Raw genomic sequence first — 27,369 nt, 5'->3', positions numbered from 1 at the left:
TTGTGTTTCACACACAGATTAATTTTGTGATTTTAATATTTACAGATGCCCTGTCATGCAAGTTTATGAGGAAAACATTTTGGGAAACTGTTCAGTTTTTCCCTTTATTAGCTCACAAATCTACGGTTGGATCCAAACCTTATATATATATATATATATAGATTATTATTTTTATTCAAGATTAATCTCACTGTAATCTTGGAATTAATCTAGATTAAAATGGCTAATTTGAATTCTGCTGAAGGCATTCAGAATATGTGTGCTACCCAAATAATGACTAAAAGTAAATCTTTGAGAAAGGGTTTCTCAAGCCAGGTGGTGCATTAGACCAGGCGCTCATCTCCTGTTTCCAAAATGCATCACAAACTGCTTGACAATTGCATTTACAACACAATTAACTATACAAATTTGTGTAACCAAGTACTTCTGCGCAAAAGGCTGCACGACGTGCGCGTTGCAGTTAAATACACAGGCGCGCACAGGCATGGATATCTGCGTGCATAGTCTTCGGTTAAACTGCTTTTAGAAACGCCAATTCAGTTGTCGCATATAGTTTAATGTCTTTATTTCGGGATTATCAAAGTAAATTATAACTCAAATTTGAGATTTTTTACTGGGGCACAGCAGATTTTCACTGGGGCACATGCCCCAGTAAAAAGGGTCTAGCAACGCCCCTGCCCTGAAGCAAACCCGGCGGCTTCATAGCGGCATCCATGTTAGCAAGTCAAGTTTGATGTGGTAATTTCACAGTAGGCATAGACACAAGTTCGAAGACTCGTTCTTGCCCCCTACAGTGCAATTTGGCTAGGTATAGATCCGCGCTAAAATATCAAGGTGAAAGTCATCATAGCTTGCGTAGTATAGACCCAGCTCCCAACCCAACTTTGAGAATAGATTAACGGCGATATTTTTTTTATCGCCCGATAAGAGTATCACATTAACGCAGCACGTTAACGCCGATCGCGGCCCAACACTATATATATATATATATATATATATATATAGACAAAACCGAAATTATTCAAGCCCTTAAAGTTACTTTTATTAAACCATTTTTTTTTAAATGACACCGACGTCTCACAGAAGATAATAAGATGATGCACATTGTGCAAAAAAAGTATTACTCATCTTTTATTTACATTTTAACAAGAAGGACTAATTTTTTTTAATTTTTTGCTCCTTTTTCATGGTGCTGTGTACTGTGGTTAGGTTCTCTGGTCCACCGGCTGAAAACACCCCCAAAACATTAGGTTCCCACCACTATGACAGTGGGGATGGTGTTCTTACGGATCTGGCCATTTAAAATGCGCGCGGGAACGGAAGTGGTCTCGCGTGACACCTGTGTATTGTGAGGGATCCTAGAAAATGCTTTGACACAGGAAAGACATGATCAGTAGGGGGCAGTCATGTAACGCACTGAACTGAAGCGGCATCAAACATCGCTGCAAGCTAAAAGACTCGTTTGTACAGTGACCTGGAGGGGACATCTTCGGTTCACTTATGTTTGTCGTGGCCACGACATATAAACTTGTGGGAATGTCATATTATGTCGTTGCCACAAGATATTAATTCTTGGGAACATAATATTAACTCGTGGGAACGTCAAATTATGTCGTAGCCACGAGATCATTTTGTCGAGGTAACTAGTTCTTATATTGAGGGAACAACATGCATTTCATAGTAACCCAGGATTATCAGAGATAGGTTTATTAATATTTTATTTTGAGTTAAGAAATTGTTATATTAATTGTTATAGAAATGAATACAATATTAAATAATCATATAAGCAATGCTGTATATCCGAATGTGGTCTGTGTGCGATGTAGACAGCATTCACAAGTTTATCATGAATATATATTACATAAAGTACTTCAAATTAAATAGCCCAGCAAGAAACATTTTATGCATCCCACAGTCTTATCCATTAACCGATCCTCTTTTTTCCGTAATAATTGTATTATTCGTTTATATTCGTTATTTTTCCCATCATTTCGATCTCTTTACTTAACATTCATAATCTAAATGATACATGCTGACATGCCATTAAAGCTTTGATTAAGCTATATGGCTGGCATTTTTACTGGAATGCAGTTAATAGGTTGAATATAACACATATATATATATATGGTCGTTTATGGTCACACACGGGCATAAATACAATCATAAAGTAAAAACTTTATTGGCATAATTGTCGTTTACAATATTTGCAAAATAAATGGCAAATAGCATATATACAGAAAGTTATTTAGATTAAGCGATTCACAATAAATAAAAACATTCAGAATGTTTTGTAAAGAGATCAAAATAAAGGTGAAAGTAACGAATATAAACAAATAATACAATTATTACGGAAAAAAGAAGGTCAGTTAATGGACAAGACTCTGGGATGCATAAAATGTTTCTTGTGAGGCTATTAAATTTGAAGTACTTTATGTAATGTTTATTCATGATAAACTTGTGAATGCTGTCTACATTGCGTACAGACATCATTAGCATATACAGCATCGCCTATACAATTATTTAATATTGTATTCATTTCTACAGATATGATAATCATATATATAGGAAGCTTTAAATTATTACTTAACGAAATAAAACAAATTGAAAACAAAAACTCTTTTATGTAATCCGTAAAGATAAATTTCTCTCTCAAGGCGCATCCAAAAAGATATTGTACTTGACGAGCGGCGATATAATATTCTTGATACTTCAAACATCTGTGTTCTGTTCTATAAATTCTGACAATTAAAAAAATCAGGCTCTCATGAAATCATGAAATCAATTACTATCTTGGTTAGATGTACTTCCATTCTTGAACAATTTATATATGGATAAAGTTTATTCAGTTAGTCAGTATTGTTTTGTTTTACCTGTTTTATTCGTTTAATATTCATAAACAAGTACCATTGTTTTTCAAAACATTTTTTAAAAGAAAGAATTCAACCCCCCAAAATTTTGTATGCCTATGTCACAATATGAGATAAATCCATCCCTGTAAATGATACTGATTTTTGTTGCCAAATTGGTTTGGAAGCATTCTTGAATTAAGTAAATTTAAATTTTATGCCTGTATGACTGACAATTTTATTGACCACTGAGAAAGCATAGATTTGGTATGTTGGTCAATACCATGTAGAAAAATTACATTTAAAAAAAAAAATAGCTTAGATGTAGTAAACTACTTTTGCCATGTTGCTGTCGCTTAGCTAACAGTATCTAAGGAATGGGAAACCACTTCAACACTGTTATACGTCATCTACGTTTCTCATACGTCGCTAGTTCCTAATGTTACATCAGAGGACATGTGCCGATGTTTATCACACATTTCAAGATGTTGAAAAAAATAGTTTTGCGTTGCAAAATATTACAAATGTACGGTGTACGCACCGTTAATTCACATGTACACATATGGCCGTAAGCAAAACAAACAATGCGTTACCACATGCGCGGCAAATTGCAAATCAGTGGTGTAGTGGTGCCTTGAGAAGTGGGTATATGCTTCATTTGTGAATTTCCTTTTGAACTTTCCATTTGAGCGCATTCGTTTACTGGATCCTTGGACTGAAATGTTTACAGGGGTTCACTGGTTTAAGAAATTTCTGATCGTAAAAATCTGTTTCTTTTTAATTGTAAGGTATGTTTTCATTATTATGTACTGATTTAAATGACTGGGGTGTGGGAGACAAGGCGGGTACAATTATCAAATACATTTCAAAGCAAGGTGGAACCACGGTCCTGACTGCATCATCACTGTCTTTATTGGGTGTTTTTAGCAATTATTTCGATTTATTCACATATGAGTGGATGTGGTGGACTAACATGCAGTCAAGTGTATATGACATAAAAATATATTTTGTAATTTCAATCAGTGCAATCAGTGCTATCTGCTAGCAAACTTTAGCGATTTTTTTGCAAACGTTTATTTACAGAACAACACCATAAACACAAACACAAGATTGAAGGTAATATACATATAATGAAAAATTGTCATAAAAATCCTTATTAATGGCAAAAATTACTTATATTGATGAGTCTGCTTGCTCGAGTGAGCAGCCATGTTGGAAAATGGAAATTTCTCTTAGCCCTTCGTTTGAAGTGAGGTCCCGAAAAATCTTTGTTTGGAGGGCTATCTGGGCCTTCCCCTTCCCCCTTCCCCCTACCCCTCCAACTAAACGAGAAATGAGACACCCCTACCCCTTCACGTAAATGCACCAAACGGAGGGGAAGGGCAAAGTGTAGGGGTAAGGGGTAGAATTGGGATTGAGCCTTAGTGTAGTGAAGCTTCATTTAATGAAGAGTAACTGTAAGCTTAGCTCACTACATTTTCTAAGTAGCTTGCCCAACACTGCTGACCACTGCTGAAGCATTTTATTTTGTAATGCATCCGGTTTTAACCCTCCACCCCCCTCCTGGAGCCAAGCCTGCTCTTTACACCTTTATTCATATATAATTGCAAAAAATATAATTTATGAATAAAACGGGACAGAAACGAATAATGATAGAAATTGCTGAATTCAAATTTTAAAAACTTAATAATCCATTTTTGACACATAGAAATTAACACAGTAAAGCACTAATTTTAAGCTAGATTGCAGGAAATTTATTGCTAATAAATTCTGTAAAAACATTAGGCATGCATTAGGCTTGGGCGGTATCCAAATTTTGATACCGTCAAACCTCCCCCCTATTTTACCCCGGTATACGGTATTACCGTGAATAAAAAATAATAAAATGACGTAAGGCTCAGACAGCGTCACCAAACTGTTGGCTTGTGCCTATACCGTTAAGAAACTGAATACCAAACACTACAACAATGTTGACAACTTTTATTAACAACAAATAGCAGTAAAAAAAAGGGCAAATACAACAGTCAAACAGAATAAAATTAACATAAACATCCTGGGGTGCGTTTCCCGTAGAACGACATAACTCGCTGGTTAACCTCCATAGTACGATGCATTGTTGTGGAAATGAACTAGCTCACGAGTGTTTCCCGAACACAGTCGCATCTCCATCGTTTGAACCACATTAGTTCAACAATGTAGGGCAGTTGTCAATGACGTAACCGAGTGATAACATCGGCTATTTAACTGATTAGGGATCTCAAAAATGCAGCTATATTGAATATGGCACCTAATGACTCATTTCTTTCCCCCTGTCATTACGCTTTATTTGATGTTTGATTCATCACGGATTCCCTCTTACGTCATACACCGGGGTTCCCTCAGGCAAAATGCACACACACTACTCCTAAACGGTGCTTATAGAGGTCGCACAAAAATACATAGCATTTATATTTAGTTTAAATGGAAGAAATAGATTGTGACGCTGTTTACGAATTTTGGTTTGAACTTGTGTTGTGAAACACCGAATATTTGAACTATGTTGGTAACGACGGAACCTGCCACCATAGTTGGCTAACGATGCTTTTGGGAAATGCGCGCCAGGTCACTTGGAACATGACTCGCCATCTCTCTCTTTCTCCTCCACTCTGTCACTTGATGACTTCAAATAAATTATCCACCCGCTCCTATATTCTTCTCTGATTTAGATAACTGCACCTGATCGTCATATTACACTTAGCCTATTGTAATCCTGATGAAACGGATGGTTCATTTTTAACAGCAGATTGATTCAGCTGATCTGCACATCGCTGCACATTTATATTTATCACTCATGATTTTAAGCCAAATCCAAGCATCGGGTTTTCTCTGTATTAGAGCCGTTCTGAACTTATTATTCAAAGGCATGCTTTAAGGTATTGTTTTCGTTATAATCTACTGATTCAAAAGAAGCCGCCGCGGCGCCACGGTCCTGACCACATCGCTGTCTTTACTGGGTGTTTTTAGAGAATATTTCAATTTATTAATGCGATTGAATTACCTATTCATGCGGTGGACTGTCATGATTTTGGAAAGACGCGCATCAGAGAAGTGGGTAAACGCGAAGCGAGCACTGCATTGCCGTGCTCAATAGCATTAGCACAGGCATAACTCCCTTCAAACTTTATAGGGAATGTCACCGTTTCTACAAAATCTACACAAATGAAATCGTCTGCCTGATGAAAAAAGTACATAAAACACGTTCATGTTTTAGAAAATGTAGTTAATATTAGCATCATTATTGATTTATCTAATCCACTCGCAAATAATCAGAATGCATTTTTTTTTAGTGGTGGGCCGTTATCGGCGTTAACGTGCTGCGTTAACGTGAAACTCTTATAGCGCGATAAAAAAAATATCGCCGTTAATCTATTCTCAAATTTGGGTTGGGAGCTGGGTCTAAACTACGCAAGCTATGATGACTTTCACCTTGATAGTTTAACGCGGATGTATACCGAAGACTGTAGAATATGGCCGCGCGTTTACGTCTCCTCCGCCAAAACACAGACGGGATCGCGTCGTCCTCCATTCATAAAAACCGAATCTACTATAGCGAAATGCCACGTGAATTCGTCGTTTTTTGGATTCATAAATCAAATGTTGGTCAGTCACTTAATTCAAATCGCGATATGGACTAGTGTATGTGAAAACTGAAATGCAAAAAGACCGTTTTAATATGAATCCGGTATGTTCCGTTTGCCTAGCTGTATGTATGCATTGCGGAGACGAGCTTTTACTACACGCATACTGAAACACACGTGACGCTCCCGGTAATTTTTGGCATTTTCATCTCACATGAACAGATAAACTCAGTCTCCCAAACTGCTGTGAGTGTCACTTTTACCGTTTCATTTGAGAAAACTAGCATCATATCATACTGTATGACACAGAAACTTCACGGCAACCTGTCAAAATAAAAGTACGGTGTAACATGTAATGGGCTGGGTAGGTGTTGATGTTAAAAAAACACAATCTAATAGGGAGAAAAAATAATTTCATTGTTAGTTAGTTAGTAAACACAAGTACATCTAATTGAACATAATTTATTTTCATCAACAAATTATCATAGAACAGCTTTATGAGCTTTATGATCCATTCTCAAAGACTTTAAGTCATTATTTGGGTAGCACACATATTCTGAATGCCTTCAGCAGAATTCAAATTAGCCATTTTAATCTAGATTAATCTAGATTAATTCCAAGATTTAATCTAGATTAAAAAAATTAATCTATGCCCACCCCTAATTTTTTTATTACCCGACCCACCCGACCCGCGGATATAACCACCATCCACGCATCACTACGCATGTTTAGGCATTAAATAAATTATATTTAATATTTAATCCTTGTCTCCTATATAAGTGCATTCTTTTATGACGGTATGACGGTATTGAAACTGAAACCGTTGCTATTTTTAGATCCCGCGGTATACCAGATTAGCGTAATACCGCCCAAGCCTAGCATGCATAAGTCCGCTGTTGATTCACAAACTATTCATGATTTCGGGGCTCTGATGTCACGTAATAACAAGGGGGTCTGGGTCCAAATGCGGGAAAGTAGTTTTTTAATGAAAATAATAACAAACAAAACAAAACCAAAAAGCCAACACGGCAGACTAAACATAAACTCAAACATAAACTGAACAAAACAAGAAACACGGTCAAGAGCCAAGATCCAGAATACAGAGTACACGACAGAACATAAAGACAATGCAGACATGAAGCAGGAGTGAGAAGTGAGAGTTCTTATAGTCCAGATAGTGAACAGCTGTGAGTGAAATCAATGCTAATGACAAGACAAGATTTTTTGTGTATGACCTTTTGTGACAAGATTTTTTGTGTATGACCTGCTGACTGATCGTAAGTTTGATTTCCTTTGCTTAACGGAGACTTGGCAACAAAGTAATGACTTTTTTCATTTAAGCCATTCTATTCCTCCTGGATATATTTTTACTAGCAAACCACGACATGTTGGACGGGGCGGGGGGCTTGCAATATTACATAAGGAGAAATGGAAAGTTACAACTGTTCCTGACATAGAATGCACATCATTTGAATCAGTTGCTTTGCGAATTAAAGGTGTTGTTCCAACAATTTTTGCTGTGGTGTACAGGCCTCCAAAGGCCAATCCTGTATTCTTTCAGGAATTTTCTACATTTTTAACTTCTCTCTGCTCCTTGTCCCCTAATGTGGTTTTGGTTGGTGACTTTAATATCCATGTGGACGATGCAGAAAGTTCATGTTCAAAGGAGTTTTTATCATGTTTGGATAGTTTTGGATTGCAGCAATTCATTAAGGTGCCTACTCATTCAAAAGGTCATACTTTGGATTTGGTCTGCTGTTCAGGTGTGATTCCAGATAATTTTATTATTTCCGATTTGTCACTCTCTGATCACATGTTGGTGTCTTTTAATGTTGTTTTATCTATGTTCAAGTCTAATCTGAGCCGTACCATTACTTTTCACAATATAAAGAACATTGATGTCTCAGTGCTCTCAGAATGTTTTTCTGCACTCCCATGTATTAACAATCCTTGGACTCTTGATGATCTAGTCAAGCATTACAATGATCATTTGCAAATGATCCTTGATGTGTGTGCTCCATTGAAAGCCAGGAATGTTTCGTTTGTTAACTCTGCACCCTGGTATACATCCGAACTTCGACATCTAAAAGTCAAGGGTCGTCGTTTGGAGCGATTATGTGCTAAGACTGGACTTGTGGTTCATAAAGATTTGTATGCTGACCATGTGAAAATTTACAAGTCTGCACTTTCCACTGCAAAAATGAATTATTATGCGGGTCTAATAGGATCTGATGCGGGAAACACAAAATCACTTTTCTCTTTGATTAACACTATTTTAAAGCCAACTGAGTTTTCAAATTCTCATACTTACTCTATTGAATTGTGTGAAGAATTTATGCTCTTTTTTTAATAAGAAAATTGAGTTAATTCATCAGCAAATGGTTTTACCTAACTCTGATTCTAACATTCCCCTTGGTCAAGTGCTATCTTTATCTTGTGGTTCTACCTTTTCTACCTTTAAATTACCTACTGTAGAAGAAGTATGTTATATTGTACAAAAATCTAAATCTGTCACGTGTCAATTAGACCCATTACCGACACATTGGGTTAAAGTTGGCTTACCTTTTCTCTCTTCTGTAATCACAGACATCATGCATGCTTCACTTTTTTCTGGTATTGTTCCTACTGGTTTTAAAACTGCAGTGATAACCCCTATTCTTAAGAAACCAGGGCTTGACTCAAGTAATTTTGACAACTATCGTCCAATTTCCAATTTGCCGTTTTTGTCTAAAATCCTTGAAAAGATTGTGGCTTCCCAGCTTCGTGGTCATCTTTCCAGTAATAGTTTATTTGAACAGTTCCAATCTGGATTTCGTTCTCAGCACAGTGTTGATACCGCACTTGTAAAAATATCAAATGATTTATTATTAGCTGCCGATTCTGGACTTTTATCAATTCTTATACTTCTCGATCTTAGCGCAGCATTTGATACTGTATCACACACTATATTATTAAACAGATTGGAATCTATTGGAATTACTGGTACAGTCCTCTCTTGGTTTTGTTCTTATCTTACAGACCGGACACAATTTGTACAACTTAAACAGTTTCAATCAACCACTTCTCCAGTTGTCACTGGCGTTCTACAGGGCTCTGTTCTGGGACCTCTTTTGTTTCTTATTTATCTTCTTCCAATAGGCACCATCTTTAGGAAACATGGTATTCAATTCCATTGTTACACAGATGATATCCAACTTTATCTTTCCTCTAAACCTTCTTCAACGTTCCTCCCTTCTGCTCTTGTTGAGTGCCTCGAAGAATTAAAAGTTTGGTTTTCAAGTAATTTTCTCAAACTGAATAATAGTAAAACAGAAATTCTTCTTGTTGGTACAAAAACTTTATTAGGTAAGTCAAATATTTCATCTGTTTTAATTGATAATTTTAACGTTCCATTGTCCAACCAGGTTAAAAGTTTGGGAGTCATTTTTGATCAAACATTGTCTTTTGAAGCTCATGTTAATAGTGTTACCCGTTCTGCATTCTTTCATATTAGGAATATCAATCGTCTACGTCCCGTTCTTTCAACGAAGAGCACAGCTACTCTTGTGCATGCTCTAGTAACATCAAGGATTGATTACTGCAATGCTTTATTTTACGGGCTTCCTTCTAAAGCACTCCATAAATTACAGTTGGTACAAAATGCCGCTGCTCGGGTTATATCCAAAACTTCCATTTCTCAACATATTACTCCTGTCTTGCAGGATTTGCATTGGCTCCCAGTTAAATTCCGTGTAAATTTTAAAATATTACTTTTAACCTATAAAGCACTCAACAACTTGGCACCCCCATATCTTCTGGATCTCCTCCATGTACATACTCCATCACGTAACTTACGGTCTGCTTCGGCAGTTACTCTTGTGCTTCCACGTACACGGACAGCTTCTATGGGGTCACAAGCTTTTGGTTATGCGGCACCTTTTTTATGGAACGTACTTCCTGCTGAGGTTCGCAATAGTCCAAGTCTCCCAGTCTTTAAATCTCGTCTAAAAACATGTTTGTTTAGGCAGGCTTTTATGTGATTTTATTTTGTCGGTTGTATTGTTTTTGCTTGTTTTTTTTTTAACCAATGTAGTTGTTTTATTTTTGATTGTAAGGTGTCCTTGAGTGCCATGAAAGGCGCCTTTAAATAAAATGTATTATTATTATTATTATTATTATTATTATTAAGACAGACGTGAACGATCAGGGGAGTGCAGTGCAAGGGGAACAGCGACCTCGAGAGGCTGAGGGAAGACCCACAGCCCCGATCATGACATCTGATCCATAGTATTTTTGCGTGAAATTTCAAAATATTTGCATAGTTTTCAAATGTAATGTTCTGTGAGTGTTTTATAATGAATCTATTACTCATAGAGATGGATCTTGTAAGGGTCAGTAGTTTTTATGCACATATGAGCACCAGCATAAACAGATTTACTATCAAACATAGCTTGTGCATAAAAGTGCGCTTTTCTTTTACACGTGTGTGAAATCCAATGATGCCAAGTGTGCGTTACAGCATTACCGAGTCACATAATGGATTTAGATCGCTAAATAGTTGGTTTTAGAAGGCAGGCAGCAACTGATGACTGAAAATGGTTTGATGGAGCTTGGTGGAAAGAATTTAAAAAGTGCAGGTAAATGGATAAGCAAGCTAACATTTTAATTATAAGGTAGCTTATTTTTATACATTTTATTTATCAGAACTTTAATAAATTTAGATGTTCCTCTGTTCTGTTGTGAAAATAAAAGAAAAGTTTATTTTTAAAATGCATTATCATATTATGTTAGTTAAAACTCAAATAACTACAAATAACTAATGTTAGGGAAATTTGTTAATGTTTTGTTGTGTGTTTCTGAAATAAAAAAAATAAAGAATATCGGCCGATATATCAGAATATCTGTCACAAGGAGTCAGAGACGTGCAGATCCATTTGCAAGGCTTTATTGAGAAGTGTCGACAGGCCAGAATAATCACCAGAAAACAGGAACAACGTAGGTAATCCGGGAAACAGTTCAATAGACAGGCAATGGTCGCAATGGCAGGAAGCAGGAATCATCAACGGGGTACACAGTCCAGAGTCATACACTGATAAACCAACACAGAGATAAACGCTTAGAATTACGACCAAATGGAACAATAAGACTTCGCAAGGTGGCTGTGTGTGTGAGTGGCTTAAATGCAGTCAGAGTGATGAGGTGCAGCTGTGAGAACTAATCAGAGCAGTGAGAAACAAGGGCCAGGTGAATGCAGTGATTAGTGCAGTGGCTTATGGGGAATGAAGTCCATGAAGTGTGGTGCAAGAGTTTATGATGACAGGGAAGACCAGATACGTGACAGAGCCCCTCCCCAAGGAGCGGCTTCCAGACGCTCTAACCACCTTATACAATCTGGAGGGTGGTGGAGCGGAGGCGGAACAGGGGGAGAGATGGAGGGCCAGGTCCATGTAGGGGTACAGGAACTACAGACTGAGGCGGTGCCGACGGAGGGAGAAGCCATGGTGGAGGAAGGGTTGGCTCCTGCATGGGGCCGACCGACGGAGGTGGAGCCGGTGGAGCCCGAGACGGAACCGGAGAGTCGATGGTCCTGGGCGACACAGAGGATCCGGAGGGCCAAGGCGGAACCCAAGGCTCTGGCGACCCCGGCGGAGATGGAGGTCCGGAGGTACGCAGCGGAGCCGGAGTGACAGAGGATCGAGGCTGTGCCCACGGGAGGGAGGAGGTCCACAGAGCCGGCAGGATGGAGTGACGAGGCGCAGCCGGAGGAGTAGAGTCCAGAGGCGAAGGTGGGGCGACGACTGACCGGGGCGGAGCCGGAGAGACGGTGGAGCCCGGAGGAGCTGGTGGGCCGACGGCCGACAACGGAGACGAGGGAGCACAGAGCCGGGGTGGAGCCGCAGGGTCGGAGGGCCGAGGTGGAGTCCAGGACTCTGAGACTGGAGGTGATGGTGAGGGATCCTTCAGTCTGGACACCGATGGAGACTGGCAGTCCCACGGCAAGTCCTCTGCACCGAAGGTGGGATGTGGGTGAGCAGAGGGACTGTCAGGAGACATAGGTGGCAGGACTGGAGCAGCAGGGAGGGTGGGTGGGAATCCACACAGTCCATGCATGGCCTCCGTGACCAGAACCGGGCAGACAGGAATCTCAGGACGACTGGATGGAACCAGTGGAGGCTCTGGAAGGCTGGGCGGAACCAGCGGAGGCTCTGGAAGGCTGGGCGGGACCAGCGGAGACTCTGGAAGGCCGGGCGGGACCAGCGGAGACTCTGGAAGGCCGGGCGGGACCAGCGGAGACTCTGGAAGGCCGGGCGGGACCAGCGGAGACTCTGGAAGGCCGGGCGGGACCAGCGGAGACTCTGGAAGGCCGGGCGGGACCAGCGGAGACTCTGGAAGGCCGGGCGGGACCAGCGGAGACTCTGGAAGGCCGGGCGGGACCAGCGGAGACTCTGGAAGGCCGGGCGGGACCAGCGGAGACTCTGGAAGGCCGGGCGGGACCAGCGGAGACTCTGGAAGGCCGGGCGGGACCAGCGGAGACTCTGGAAGGCCGGGCGGGACCAGCGGAGACTCTGGAAGGCCGGGCGGAACCAGCGGAGACTCTGGAAGGCTGGGCGGGACCAGCGGAGACTCTGGAAGGCCGGTAGACATCTTACGCTGTGGCTCTGAGCAAGTAGACATCTTGTGCTGTGGCCTTAGGCTGGCAGACATCTCGTGCTGAGGCTCAGGGCTAGCAGACATCTTGTGCTGTGGCTCTTTTAAAACATCCACAGTTAACATAGAGCCACATAGCAGCAACGCATACTGTATATAGTCCTCCACTGAACATTTAAATTCTCCTCCTGGCAACATTGACTTAGTTGGCTCATTAAGTCCCCGGCGGAATAAGTCCTTAAGGTAAACTTCATCACAAAATGGTAATTTAAGTGACAGCTCACAGAATCTGTGGACATATTCCTTAATGGGGAGATTTCTTTGTCGGAGGAGCAGAAGCTGGTCGACTGGGTCCATGTTGGTGCTGGTGGTGGAACAAAGCCGCTGGATCCGGGTGTGGCGAAGTCTTCTGTCACAAGGAGTCAGAGACGTGCGGATCCATTTGCAAGGCTTTATTGAGAAGTGTCGACAGGCCAGAATAATCACCAGAAAACAGGAACAACGTAGGTAATCCGGGAAACAGTTCAATAGACAGGCAATGGTCGCAATGGCAGGAAACAGGAATCGTCAACGGGGTACACAGTCCAGAGTCATACACTGATAAACCAACACAGAGATAAACGCTTAGAATTACGACCAAATGGAACAATAAGACTTCGCAAGGTGGCTGTGTGTGTGAGTGGCTTAAATGCAGTCAGAGTGATGAGGTGCAGCTGTGAGAACTAATCAGAGCAGTGAGAAACAAGGGCCAGGTGAATGCAGTGATTAGTGCAGTGGCTTATGGGGAATGAAGTCCATGAAGTGTGGTGCAAGAGTTTATGATGACAGGGAAGACCAGATACGTGACAATATCGGATTTTAAAACCAACAAATATTTGTATCGGTATCGGCCTTCAAAATCCTTTATAGGTCGGGCTCTAGTGGCAATGTTAGCTTCTCTATCCTGTGGTCAAAGATTACCCTAAGAGCTGCTGAATCCATGTTTTGTTGCTTAAAAAAGTCACTGACACTCATATAAAACTGCGTTGGCGATTGATATGGCAGTCTGTGCTACATTGAAAATGCAAATGTTATAAAGCTTGAAAGTTTGGTAATACTTTAGAATGCTGTTTCTTACTACAGGACTAATAAGGAATTATTGATGAACTAACAGGTAACTATTCATTAACACTCGACTCACTACTGTTAACTACTGAGGAAGATGTGCTAATTAATCAGTATGTAATACAATTTTATGAATGTGTTAAGTAACAGGTAGCTAATCAATAACTAATGTATCCTGTCATACCTCCTGGAGAACTACTCTTAATTATGTAATAGTTAAGGTTCAAGAAAAATAACAATGAAGTAACTACTAATGAACAGGCATACACAAGTACATTGAGTTATTAGCAGTAGTAGTAGTAGTAGTATGCAAATGAAATATTAATAAATGGAATTAACTTTATAGAGGTTTTGCCTGTGTATTGAATTGTCTTGTGAATGTTTTGTAAGAAATTCACTTAGCTTCCAGTAGTAACCCAACCACCACTCCAGTGCCATGCGATAACTTACCTTAGTTTTTATATTTTGTTTAAAGTACTGTGTGTCCTCAGCATATACAATATTAATTCAGTTCTTGTATGTAAGGCCAGGACTGTGTCACACGTGCGGAGAGAGACGAGGATCCAGGGAAACACAAGCAAAACGGAAGTATAAACAAAACACTGATTTATTAATAACAAAACAAAACAAAAGGCAGGGATTAGACAAACAAGTCGAAACTTGAAAACAAAACCCGAGGAGCAGACAAACACCATGAGACGTTATCGACGGACAATGGGAGTGACGAGACAAAGACCTTAAATACACTGAAAACAGGGCGTGGTAACACAGCAAGATAACAGGGATAACGAGGGGGAAGTAGAAATATGGGCAAGACTAAACCAAATGAACATGAACCAAAAGGGGGACACAAGGACTAAACCATTTAGACTAGAAACATAGGGGGAAAAACACTCGGAAAACAAGACAGAACAGTACACAATCCTGACAGACTGATTGAAACTAAAAATACAGGTAACCCATTAGTAAATAGAATTAAATTTATCAAAAGAGTTCTCCAGGACTTATTTCAAACCTGAAACAATAGGCCTATTCTAAAAGGAAAATATTGGGAACCCATTAGTAATTAATAAAGAATTATTAGATAATGCTGCAAGAATTACTTAAAAACTGAAACAGTATTCTAAAGTGAAAACTGTTAGCTGTTTACAGAAACAGCTAACAGAAAAGACCTAAAATGCTCCAGGTACCAGGCACTGAGTTTCTCCACAATGAAGTAGGTCAGTTTCCTAAATCACAGTCTCTATAATCTATACAAAATCAGGGAGCCCTCCAGTGGACCCAAATGGAATGATCATTCCAGCAGAATACCGTGTCCCATAGTATGTTACAGCATACTATGGAAAACCAAGATGGCGCCAGTGTCTGTGGCATACCATCTGGATCCACCCGATGCTTCCTGATGGCCCGGCCTTTGTGAGCGTTACAGCATTACCGAGTCACATAATGGATTTAGATCGCTAAATAGTTGGTTTTAGAAGGCAGGCAGCAACTGATGACTGAAAATGGTTTGATGGAGCTTGGTGGAAAGAATTTAAAAAGTGCAGGTAAATGGATAAGCAAGCTAACATTTTAATTATAAGGTAGCTTATTTTTATACATTTTATTTATCAGAACTTTAATAAATTTAGATGTTCCTCTGTTCTGTTGTGAAAATAAAAGAAAAGTTTATTTTTAAAATGCATTATCATATTATGTTAGTTAAAACTCAAATAACTACAAATAACTAATGTTAGGGAAATTTGTTAATGTTTTGTTGTGTGTTTCTGAAATAAAAAAAATAAAGAATATCGGCCGATATATCAGAATATCTGTCACAAGGAGTCAGAGACGTGCGGATCCATTTGCAAGGCTTTATTGAGAAGTGTCGACAGGCCAGAATAATCACCAGAAAACAGGAACAACGTAGGTAATCCGGGAAACAGTTCAATAGACAGGCAATGGTCGCAATGGCAGGAAGCAGGAATCATCAACGGGGTACACAGTCCAGAGTCATACACTGATAAACCAACACAGAGATAAACGCTTAGAATTACGACCAAATGGAACAATAAGACTTCGCAAGGTGGCTGTGTGTGTGAGTGGCTTAAATGCAGTCAGAGTGATGAGGTGCAGCTGTGAGAACTAATCAGAGCAGTGAGAAACAAGGGCCAGGTGAATGCAGTGATTAGTGCAGTGGCTTATGGGGAATGAAGTCCATGAAGTGTGGTGCAAGAGTTTATGATGACAGGGAAGACCAGATACGTGACAGAGCCCCTCCCCAAGGAGCGGCTTCCAGACGCTCTAACCACCTTATACAATCTGGAGGGTGGTGGAGCGGAGGCGGAACAGGGGGAGAGATGGAGGGCCAGGTCCATGTAGGGGTACAGGAACTACAGACTGAGGCGGAGCCGACGGAGGGAGAAGCCATGGTGGAGGAAGGGTTGGCTCCTGCATGGGGCCGACCGACGGAGGTGGAGCCGGTGGAGCCCGAGGCGGAACCGGAGAGTCGATGGTCCTGGGCGACACAGAGGATCCGGAGGGCCAAGGCGGAACCCAAGGCTCTGGCGACCCCGGCGGAGATGGAGGTCCGGAGGTACGCAGCGGAGCCGGAGTGACAGAGGATCGAGGCTGTGCCCACGGGAGGGAGGAGGTCCACAGAGCCGGCAGGATGGAGTGACGAGGCGCAGCCGGAGGAGTAGAGTCCAGAGGCGAAGGTGGGGCGACGACTGACCGGGGCGGAGCCGGAGAGACGGTGGAGCCCGGAGGAGCTGGTGGGCCGACGGCCGACAACGGAGACGAGGGAGCACAGAGCCGGGGTGGAGCCGCAGGGTCGGAGGGCCGAGGTGGAGTCCAGGACTCTGAGACTGGAGGTGATGGTGAGGGATCCTTCAGTCTGGACACCGATGGAGACTGGCAGTCCCACGGCAAGTCCTCTGCACCGAAGGTGGGATGTGGGTGAGCAGAGGGACTGTCAGGAGACATAGGTGGCAGGACTGGAGCAGCAGGGAGGGTGGGTGGGAATCCACACAGTCCATGCATGGCCTCCGTGACCAGAACCGGGCAGACAGGAATCTCAGGACGACTGGATGGAACCAGTGGAGGCTCTGGAAGGCTGGGCGGAACCAGCGGAGGCTCTGGAAGGCTGGGCGGGACCAGCGGAGACTCTGGAAGGCCGGGCGGGACCAGCGGAGACTCTGGAAGGCCGGGCGGGACCAGCGGAGACTCTGGAAGGCCGGGCGGGACCAGCGGAGACTCTGGAAGGCCGGGCGGGACCAGCGGAGACTCTGGAAGGCCGGGCGGGACCAGCGGAGACTCTGGAAGGCCGGGCGGGACCAGCGGAGACTCTGGAAGGCCGGGCGGGACCAGCGGAGACTCTGGAAGGCCGGGCGGGACCAGCGGAGACTCTGGAAGGCCGGGCGGGACCAGCGGAGACTCTGGAAGGCCGGGCGGGACCAGCGGAGACTCTGGAAGGCCGGGCGGAACCAGCGGAGACTCTGGAAGGCTGGGCGGGACCAGCGGAGACTCTGGAAGGCCGGTAGACATCTTACGCTGTGGCTCTGAGCAAGTAGACATCTTGTGCTGTGGCCTTAGGCTGGCAGACATCTCGTGCTGAGGCTCAGGGCTAGCAGACATCTTGTGCTGTGGCTCTTTTAAAACATCCACAGTTAACATAGAGCCACATAGCAGCAACGCATACTGTATATAGTCCTCCACTGAACATTTAAATTCTCCTCCTGGCAACATTGACTTAGTTGGCTCATTAAGTCCCCGGCGGAATAAGTCCTTAAGGTAAACTTCATCACAAAATGGTAATTTAAGTGACAGCTCACAGAATCTGTGGACATATTCCTTAATGGGGAGATTTCTTTGTCGGAGGAGCAGAAGCTGGTCGACTGGGTCCATGTTGGTGCTGGTGGTGGAACAAAGCCGCTGGATCCGGGTGTGGCGAAGTCTTCTGTCACAAGGAGTCAGAGACGTGCGGATCCATTTGCAAGGCTTTATTGAGAAGTGTCGACAGGCCAGAATAATCACCAGAAAACAGGAACAACGTAGGTAATCCGGGAAACAGTTCAATAGACAGGCAATGGTCGCAATGGCAGGAAACAGGAATCGTCAACGGGGTACACAGTCCAGAGTCATACACTGATAAACCAACACAGAGATAAACGCTTAGAATTACGACCAAATGGAACAATAAGACTTCGCAAGGTGGCTGTGTGTGTGAGTGGCTTAAATGCAGTCAGAGTGATGAGGTGCAGCTGTGAGAACTAATCAGAGCAGTGAGAAACAAGGGCCAGGTGAATGCAGTGATTAGTGCAGTGGCTTATGGGGAATGAAGTCCATGAAGTGTGGTGCAAGAGTTTATGATGACAGGGAAGACCAGATACGTGACAATATCGGATTTTAAAACCAACAAATATTTGTATCGGTATCGGCCTTCAAAATCCTTTATAGGTCGGGCTCTAGTGGCAATGTTAGCTTCTCTATCCTGTGGTCAAAGATTACCCTAAGAGCTGCTGAATCCATGTTTTGTTGCTTAAAAAAGTCACTGACACTCATATAAAACTGCGTTGGCGATTGATATGGCAGTCTGTGCTACATTGAAAATGCAAATGTTATAAAGCTTGAAAGTTTGGTAATACTTTAGAATGCTGTTTCTTACTACAGGACTAATAAGGAATTATTGATGAACTAACAGGTAACTATTCATTATCACTCGACTCACTACTGTTAACTACTGAGGAAGATGTGCTAATTAATCAGTATGTAATACAATTTTATGAATGTGTTAAGTAACAGGTAGCTAATCAATAACTAATGTATCCTGTCATACCTCCTGGAGAACTACTCTTAATTATGTAATAGTTAAGGTTCAAGAAAAATAACAATGAAGTAACTACTAATGAACAGGCATACACAAGTACATTGAGTTATTAGCAGTAGTAGTAGTAGTAGTATGCAAATGAAATATTAATAAATGGAATTAACTTTATAGAGGTTTTGCCTGTGTATTGAATTGTCTTGTGAATGTTTTGTAAGAAATTCACTTAGCTTCCAGTAGTAACCCAACCACCACTCCAGTGCCATGCGATAACTTACCTTAGTTTTTATATTTTGTTTAAAGTACTGTGTGTCCTCAGCATATACAATATTAATTCAGTTCTTGTATGTAAGGCCAGGACTGTGTCACACGTGCGGAGAGAGACGAGGATCCAGGGAAACACAAGCAAAACGGAAGTATAAACAAAACACTGATTTATTAATAACAAAACAAAACAAAAGGCAGGGATTAGACAAACAAGTCGAAACTTGAAAACAAAACCCGAGGAGCAGACAAACACCATGAGACGTTATCGACGGACAATGGGAGTGACGAGACAAAGACCTTAAATACACTGAAAACAGGGCGTGGTAACACAGCAAGATAACAGGGATAACGAGGGGGAAGTAGAAATATGGGCAAGACTAAACCAAATGAACATGAACCAAAAGGGGGACACAAGGACTAAACCATTTAGACTAGAAACATAGGGGGAAAAACACTCGGAAAACAAGACAGAACAGTACACAATCCTGACAGACTGATTGAAACTAAAAATACAGGTAACCCATTAGTAAATAGAATTAAATTTATCAAAAGAGTTCTCCAGGACTTATTTCAAACCTGAAACAATAGGCCTATTCTAAAAGGAAAATATTGGGAACCCATTAGTAATTAATAAAGAATTATTAGATAATGCTGCAAGAATTACTTAAAAACTGAAACAGTATTCTAAAGTGAAAACTGTTAGCTGTTTACAGAAACAGCTAACAGAAAAGACCTAAAATGCTCCAGGTACCAGGCACTGAGTTTCTCCACAATGAAGTAGGTCAGTTTCCTAAATCACAGTCTCTATAATCTATACAAAATCAGGGAGCCCTCCAGTGGACCCAAATGGAATGATCATTCCAGCAGAATACCGTGTCCCATAGTATGTTACAGCATACTATGGAAAACCAAGATGGCGCCAGTGTCTGTGGCATACCATCTGGATCCACCCGATGCTTCCTGATGGCCCGGCCTTTGTGAGACAAATGGGATGGTTGCGGGTCTGTACGAGAGGCATTGAGCCGCGGAATCTTCGCTGCGAGCGGGGCATGATCAAAGAAAATGCAACGATGCAAATGGCTTAACTCAACGTGCACTCCAAAACTTTCATGCTCAATGATTTTATTACAAACAATAAGCTGGACTTTATTTTTCTGTCGGAATCCTGACTAAAGGTAGGAGATTTAACTCCGATGGCTGAACTTTTACCACTCGGTTATTCTTACTTTAACTGCCCTCGGTTAACTGGTCGAGGTGGGGGTCTTATGACTATTTTTAAAGATGAAATCGGATGTCGGATGTTTCTACAGAATTTTATAATTGCTTTGAGCTACAAACGTTTCAGATAATGTTGACTAAACCGGTGTTGGTTTGACTTGTTTCATTCTCCAAAGCCGAACAAGGATTTTATTAATGGATTTTCAGACTCTGAGAGTTGGCTGATCACACAATTTGACTGTTTTTTAATTATTGTGGATTTTAATATACACTTGTGCTGCGGGCAGGATGTGGTATCCAGAGAGTTTGCAAATGTGATTGATTCATTTGATTTGGTACAGTGGGTTAAAGGGCCAACTCATAAGCTGGGCCATATGTTGGATCTAGTTTTATCTTTTAACCTGCACATTCAGGAAAGTTTTCTGAAATTGCCAGAAAAAGTATGGTCTCGTAAAATCTGTTCTTCAACTAGTGGAGATTTCTCTACTCTGTATAGAGACTGTGAATCTATCTTATCTAAAACATCTCTGTTAAAGTGCTAATGACACGTTGGAATGGTTTAATACTGTTTGTTCTGATAATTTAGATAATGTTGCTCCTAGGAGTAAAAACAAACATTTGCCATGGGTTAATGACTCACTACGGGCACTTAAACAACATGCTCGACAAGCTGAGAGGAGGTGGAAAAAACATTAACTGCAGGTCCACTATTTTTTATATTATTTTGTTATGATAAAATTGTAGGCTTGTATTCTAAAATTGTAGGCTTGTATACTCTCGAACCATAACCTAATGGTTAGAGAGTTGGACTTGTAACCAAAAGATTGCGGGTTTGAGTCTCAGGTCCGGCAGGGATTGTAGGTGGGGGGAGTGAATGTACAGCACTCTTCCCACCCTCAATACCACGACTGAGGTGAGTCCCTTGAGCAAGGCACCGAACCCCCTACTGCTCCCCGGGCGCCGCAGCAAATGGCTGCCCACTGCTCCGGGTGTGTGTTCATGGTGTGTGTGTGTTCACTACTGTGTGTGTGCACTAGGATGGGTTAAATGCAGAGCACAAATTCCTAGTATGGGTCACCATACTTGGCCTCACGTCACCTCCTTTCCTTTCCTTTCCTTTACAATACCAAAACTGTAGGTGGTTCCTTCTTCTGATCTGGCTGTGCCTTGTAGCACAGAATGGAGAGAATTTCATCTGATTACCCTTCCAGTTTTGGTGGATATTGTTTCACGTCTTCTTCATCTAAAAGTGATGTCATGTCACCACATCTTTTTAAGCAGATTTTTCATAGTGTAGGGACCATGGTCTTAAATATAATTAACAAATGCCTCAGTCAAGGCATTTGTCCAGCAGATTTTATGCATTCTACAATTCTCCCATTATTAAAGAGGCCAAATCTGGCAATAGAGGACCCTAATAATTTTAGACTGATCTCAAATTTACCTTTAGCTAAGGTCTTGGAAAAGCGATTTTTAAGCAACTGCAGGCACATATCACTGCAAATTCAATTGGTGAGCCTCTTCAATCTGGCTTTAACCCTTTAGCGAGTATGGTCACACCCGTGTGAATATGTCTTGGCTGGTCTCTGAAGCGTACGCCGGTGTGATTCGAACGAAAACATTTTACTTTTATAGTTTGTAAAATACACATTGAGGTCTATGAAAGTGGCAATAATAATCCTTACAAATATATTCTGACAACATATTTTATTGATATCATATACAGGTAATGTAGGTAACTAAAAGTTTACTCTCTTCTTCTCCCAGCTCACCAGAGACTTACTTGAATGTCTTTCAGGAGGAGAGGATGAATTTGTGTGTTGTAAATCCCACAGCTCGTATTCAGCGCAAACAAACATGTCGGCGCCCATCACCTGGTATTTACTAACGCGGGCATTATAAAAGTGTTTCAACTTTTAAATACATTTACTTGCACACATTTCGAAATCAGAATATCAGATATTTCATAATATAGTGAGCATGCTTGTGAATATTAATAATAAAAAAGGAAAAAGCTGTGGTTTGTCACATGATGTGTCCCCATGGAAACCTTAAAGCGAAACATTCTAAAATAACGGTCACCTAAAAAAAAAACTCACACTTTGGGGTCATATAGAATATTTTAAACTCACATGTGAAAGGGTTAAGTCCTGCCATAGTACTGAGACAGTGTTGGTCAAGGTGTTAAATTACATTATGATATTAGTATCACTGGATAATGGCAAAAACTTTATTTTAGTTTTGCTTGACCTCAGTGCAGCATTTTATATGGTGGACCATGAGATTTTAATTAACTGTTTAGTACATTGGGTTGGTTTAAAAGGTAATGTGCTTAAATGCTTTAAATCATATCTCACGGACGGTTAGTTTTGGGGGATGTGATTCTGCAAAATTACATCTGCCTTGGGGAGTTCCACAAGGGTCAATTTTGGCTCCAATTCTTTATTCTCTTGATATTTTACGGTTGGAAGCTATTTTTCAGAAACATGATGCATCATTTCATCTTTATGCTGATGATACACAGATTTATTTGCCTGTAAGACAACTAAACTCAAGTTCACTTGACGTTTTATCAGCATGCCTACAGAAGGTTAAGGACTGGATGGCCTCAAATTTTTTGAAGCTTAACGAAAACAAGACCGAAGTTATTGTGTTTGGACCAAAAAAGTGCTTCAGTGCATTAAGTGCTTCAACTTCTTTGAATGTTTTTTTTTTTTTTAAACCTTGTGTAAAAAAATTGGGATTTGTTATGGATAGCAACTTAAAGCTGGACAGGCAAATTAATTCTGTGGTGAGATCTTATTTTTTAACCTACGTCTGTAAGCGAAGACTAAACCATTTCTATACAGTTCTGATTTTGAGATAGCCATCAGTGCTATGGTGTTTTCTCGAAAGGATTACTGCAATTCCCTCTATTATGGTGTTGATGTTCCAGCGCTTATGCGTCTACAGAAAATCCAAAATACAGCAGCAAAAAGGGTCAAGTCAGCAAAGAAATATGAATCTGTAACTCCTTTATTAGTTTCATTAAAGTGGTTGACAGTACGACTTAGAATAGTTTATAAGATCCTTACACTTGTTTTTAAGGTCTTGCACAATCTAGCTCCTGTGTATCTGTCCAGTATGGTGGCAATCTATACTCCCTCAAGATCTTTGAGATCAGAAAGTCAGCATTTACTTTGTGTTACTCTGACAAAATACAAACTTAGAGGTGATAGAACCTTTTCTCGAGCCAGCCCTAAGCTGTGGAATACCCTACCTCTAACTATTCGATCTGCTAAATCCTTATCTATGTTCAAATGTACGTTGAAACAACATCTTTTAACCACAAATGGGGAATTCTTTTAGATGGATTAATGTTTATGTATGTTTATGTGATGAGGGTGCTGGTGGTTCTTTTCTTTATCTTGTGATTGTGAAGCACTATGGGCATCGTGAGTTGTATTAAATTGTGCTATATAAATAAACAAACAAACAAAGACAAACATTTGACAGCTGTATGGTTAGCAAAAGGAACAGTTCCTTGACTGCTTCTTAACAGCTTCTTTGCTGACAATTAGAGCAGACCTACTTTTATGTTTTTGCCAATGGTAGGCCATCATCATCTAATGCTTTGTTAATAGTGACAACACAACATTCTTGAAGACTTGACTACTTGTTTATGTTTGGCATCGAAGTGCATAGTCCATACTCCAACTACTGGACCAAAGGCTTCCATCTGAGTAGCATAGTGGTCGAGAAAATTGTGTTTTGTGTCAGTTTCAGCTTAGGGAAAACTTCTTGTAACTTTTGACGGTGCTCTGAAATTTTTAGGTCAAGATAAGGTAGACTTTCACATGAGTGAATAGGAGCTAATGTGAACTCTACAATGTGTTTCAATGTCATAAGTATTTGCCGTGAAGGATCATCACAGGAAATTATTGATCCAATAAGCAGTGGCAATGACCTAATGAGTGCCAATTCTCATTAATGTTTTCTCTTATGCTACCACAACTTAATAATTTTCTGGGATGGGTTTGGGACAGTCAACAGCATCTCCAAACTTGAAGGGAGTCTTCACAGGTAATTTAGTTTTGGCAATGTCAAGTACTGTAGCGCCATTCCAGCAGAACAGGGTAACTCTTATGCCAACTCTAATGTCATGCCTGCTTGTGGCAGCTCCAACCGCAGAACCTTAAAAGGGGGTGACACCCGTTTATGAACTCCATTGACTGCTCTGTTACTTTCAAGTGGTCTCTCAATGTTCCTACTCTACCTGCCACACTATGGCTTCCTGCTCTGCCATGGGGATTTCTGCTCTGCTCTGCTGTTTGTTTGCTTTACTGTGGAGATCTTCAGAGTCATCTGTTACATGGTGGGGATCTTTGCTCCTGTCTACTCTGCTGTGTTGGTATTTTGTTTCTCCCTGGCTCCCTGCTCTGCCTGCTCCTCCATGGCTCTATGCTCCTAAGGATCTGATATGACGCCATTGTTTCACTGTCTGCCACTGATCCACAGCCCAGGTCCTCTACTGCTTTACGATCCTCCACTGCTTCACAATCCTGGTCCATTTCCTCTGCAAGGACCTGGCACTCTGTTCCACCCCCATCCTCCTGAACTGTTGTTTCTTGAGCAACAGGAGTCCCCCCTAGAGGGGGGGATTCTGTAACGCCACACCAGCAGAGGGAGCTCTTGCCCAGTACTGACTGTTACTGCTCCCTCTGCTTCTTCTAAGGTGACTTCCTGTTTAGCAGCAATATAAAGAGAACCATGCCAAACAGGCTTTTGCAAAGTATTGTTTTGCTGTTGTGGGATTTCAAATTTAAGAATCTGTTTATGATATGCTGAACATAGATTCTTACATAGCATCACAGATAAATCTAAAGTTAAGTACATTGAATTTAGAGGTACAGATGATGACATTCGAAGAAGATCAAATCAGGCAGCCCAGGTGTCTGAGACATTAACCTTTTTGTTCTCAAGGTACAGCTATTCCTTTGTCTCTATGATAATGTTAAAGTATGGGCAATACTGTCAGACTGATTGGATTAGCACATATGCCTTTGAATGATACCTTTGTCTCTATGATAATGTGAAGGTATGGGCAATACTGTCAGACTGACTGAATTAGCACCTATGCCTTTGAATGACACTGTTATGATAATGAGATCAGGGCTGGGGAACTCTGGTAACGGGCTGATTCCTGTACTGCATTTGCATGCTTTGTTTACATTGACTCCACCTCTAAGTATCCCTCCCCCTTGGAAAGGTATATAACCTGTAATGTATATGCCTTAGTTAGACGACTTTTGAAGAACTGCAGCAACGAACAGCTAGGATCTCAATAAAGAGAAACTTCTGCTTCAAAGATATCCAAACGTCTCCTGGTCTCTGAGAAAAATTCACAACACTGTTGTGGACTTATTTTCTATTGTCTTGTTTCTTAGTCATAGTCATAATTTTAGTCATTGTCATTGCCATAGTTTTTGCCTTGTTTCATATCCTTGTTTATTTTGTTCCTTTGGACTGCTCTCTTGGATTTTGAACCTCGCCTGTGTTTTGGATTACACTTTTGTCTTGCCCTTGGATGTTACTGTTTGCTGGTGATTGTCCCTACCTGTCTTGACCATGATCTGTCCAATAAAGCTTGCACTTGGATCTATCCACGCTGTCACGTTGAGTCCCCATTACAAGTACTTAAGTACTTACAGAAGTGCTAGTTCTGAAGGAGCAATGTCTTCAAAAAGGTTGTGGAGTATATTTTAGGAGGATATCCAGTAACAAAATGAAAGTGACTCAGCTTTTCTGTCAGTGGACAAGCTTTCTTGACAGTATAGCAATGTAGTAATGCAGACTTTTCTTTTACAGTCTTTGCATGCAATTCATGGGCTTTTTTTGTTCTCTGTTAATTTTTTTCCATGCTTTTGATATTATTCAGACTGTGGTCCAAGGCAGAACCTGCAAATATAAGGACCAGTAAAACGAGTTATGTTTTGACAAGTCCACCAAGAGAATGTGCAGCAAGATTGTCAGCTGCAACACAGTAAATGGTTACTTTCATGTTTTTTTTTTTTTTTTTGTGCTTTTGGCATTTGAGCAAACAAATGTCCCATGTATATTTGTCTTAAATGCACATCCAATAAAGACACGCTCTATGCATTTGTGACTCTTCAAATGATTTCCAAGATTTTGAAATTCTTCTTCTTTTATTGGTAAATATAAAAAAGCACACATATGAGTAAAGCACTCACTTATTTATATATATATATATATATATATATATATATATATAATTTTTTTTTTTTTTTTTTTTTTTTTACAGAAACAAACTAAAACTAAGTTTGGGGCTTCAGTACAACCACAATAATGCAGAATGACCGTTTAATTTTACTCATAGCTCCTAACAGAATGCGTAATGTTACCTATGAGCAATGATTAGGTTCAAGGGGCTTTATTTAAATTAAAAAAATATATACAACTCTAGTTTCTCTATTGCTCATGTGCCAGTGATCACTGGGTCAGGTCATCACAGATGTGTAAAAAATGTGTGAACAATTTTAATTTCAGAACATGTATCTGATTCCGAAGAATTAAGCACACTTACATTTTTTACTATTGTTGTAGATTATCTGGCTGTTTGGTGAAAGAGGAAGGTTGTGCTGCTCTAGCATCAGCTCTGAGTTCCAACTTTTCACACCTGAGAGAGCTGGACCTGAGTGGCAATGACCTGCAGGATTCAGAAGTAAAACTGCTCTCTACTGGACTGAAGAGTCCAAATCAACTCAACATACTGAGGTTTGTGATTCATATTGATTTATATTTTAATAATTGTGTGTGTGTGTGTGTGTGTGTGTGTGTGTGTGTGTGTGTGTGTGTGTGTGTGTGTGTGTGTGTGTGTGTGTGAGAG

General features: G+C 40.9%; 1 protein-coding gene across 1 annotated transcript in view; it reads left to right on the top strand.

Annotated features, from left to right (window-relative positions):
- The window catches only part of LOC141318513 (uncharacterized), an 81,009-nt gene that overhangs the window by 24,704 nt on the left and 28,936 nt on the right, over positions 1-27,369 (top strand).

Source organism: Garra rufa, chromosome 1 (assembly GCF_049309525.1).
Source record: "Garra rufa chromosome 1, GarRuf1.0, whole genome shotgun sequence".
Classification (NCBI taxonomy): domain Eukaryota; kingdom Metazoa; phylum Chordata; class Actinopteri; order Cypriniformes; family Cyprinidae; genus Garra; species Garra rufa.
The sequence above is the reverse complement of the archived record's forward strand: the minus strand, read 5'-3'. Positions and strand labels throughout refer to the sequence as shown.